The sequence below is a fragment of the Protopterus annectens genome, unplaced genomic scaffold (genome assembly GCF_019279795.1).
Source record: "Protopterus annectens isolate FY-2018-M unplaced genomic scaffold, PAN1.0 ctg65444_obj.part0, whole genome shotgun sequence".
In the NCBI taxonomy this organism is placed as follows: domain Eukaryota; kingdom Metazoa; phylum Chordata; order Ceratodontiformes; family Protopteridae; genus Protopterus; species Protopterus annectens.
In genome coordinates, this window is record NW_025053407.1 from 1 (window position 1) to 2,076 (window position 2,076).

Genomic DNA, 2,076 nt, shown 5'->3' on the forward strand with positions numbered 1-2,076 from the left:
ATTGTTTCTCAGGGCTACTGGTTCCACTTTCACACCCTTCCAAAGACAAAAGGTATGCCAGACCTACCACACAATCAATGGGCAGAGGCACAACAGCAAATTTAATCTCTCATGGACATAAGGGCTATTCAGCGAGTACCACAACAAGAGCAGGGATAAGGATTTTACTCAGGACTTTTCTTGGTACCCAGAAAGGACAAACCCTGGAGACCAATACTGGACCTGTCTACTCTAAACATTTTTCTGGACGTTCCAAAATTCAAAATGCTGACACTGCAGCAGCTTCTGCCTATGGTGGTCAAGAAGGCTTGGCTCAAAACTTTGGACCTCAGAGGCATACCTGCATATCCCAATCAGACTGTCTTGCAGAAGATACCTCAGATTCGTAGCTGGCTCAATGCACTACCAATTCTCTGCACTGCCCTTTGGCTTATCTACTGCGCCCAGGGTCTTCACAAAATGCCTGGTACCAGTAATTACATTTTGCAGACAAAGAGGAATTCAAATATATCCCTACTTGGACGACTGCCTTATTCAAGCAGAGAGAAAGGACATTCTACTGAAGCATCTGGCGTTTGTAAAAATTACTAATTTGCCTAGGGTACACAGTAAACAAAAATAAATCAAAACTAGTACCCTCTCAAGAGATAATATTCCTGGGTGCAAGCTTAAATACAACTGCCCAGATGGCTTATCTTACACCAGACAAACAAAGGCAACTGACTTCTTACTTCGAAAAGTTGGCAACAAAGACCCAGTTACCTGCAAGAAAAATTTTGCAGGCTTTGGGCTTCATGGCATCCTGCATTATGCTAATTCCATATGCAAGACTGCATATGAGGAAGCTAGAATGGTGTCTAAAAAGTGTTTGGACTCAACATTGCCACAGACTGGAAACTGTAATTACCCTCATTCCCTGCCTGCAACAGGAGTTTCGATGGTGGGCACTGGCCTGTCACCACAACACGGGACAGCCATTCACTTTACCCACTGCCAGGCAGACACTAACAACAGATGCATCGGATTATGCCTGGGGGGCTCATATTGCAAGAAAATGTATTCAGGGCACGTGGCCCGCAAGCCAAATGCATCTTCATATCAACCAAAAAGAGATGCTAGCTGTACAGAATGCCCTGACAGCCTTCAAGGACCTACTCCATCCAGGACAACTGCTGATAAAGACGGACAATACTACAGTCATGTGGTACATAAACAAGCAAGGGAGTACACATTCCTACCCCCTCTGCAGACAAGCCATGACTTTGTGGAACACAGCATTGACTTATCAAGTACATCTGCAAGCACAATTCCTGTCAGGAAAGACAAATACTCTGGCAGGCAAACTAAGCAGAAGCCTCATGCACCCTCACGAGTAGAAACTAGATCCAAAAATCTTCAGCATGATAACAAGGAAATGGGGATGCCCAGACATAGATCTATTTGCCTCCCCTCACAGCTGCCAACTACAGAGATTCTGCACAAGGACTTATCACAAACAAGCATGGAAGGTGGATGCTCTATCATTCAGCTGGAAAACCCTTACAGTATATTATGCCTTTCCTCCACTGCCTCTCCTCCCCAAGGTACTCCTAAAGGTCAGACAATAGAAGCCAAAAATGATATTGATTGCCCCAGACTGGCCACGCCAGCACTGGTACCCAATCCTAAAGAGCTTGTCTCAAGGCCCAGCCTGGACTTTACCTCAAATTCCTCATCTACTGACCCAACAAAACAATCAGATCCTGCACAGCCAACTCAGAACCTTAAATCTGGCTGCATGACGGATAATATAACCGCTCAGATCACACCTCTCTCTAAAGCAGTAATGGATGTTATTTTGGAGGCCAGGAGGCCCAGCACCAGAAAATCCTATGCAGAAAAATGGAAGAGATTCTATGCTTGGAACCAGGCACAAGGAATCAACATGCTTGTTCCAAATATTCCTCAGATTTTACAATACCTAACTGAGATGCTGGACAAAGGCCTATCCTTCTCATCAAATAAGATTCATGCCTCTGCCATTTCAGCTCATTACAATACGGAACCACCTATTTATTCACATCCACTGCTAAGGCA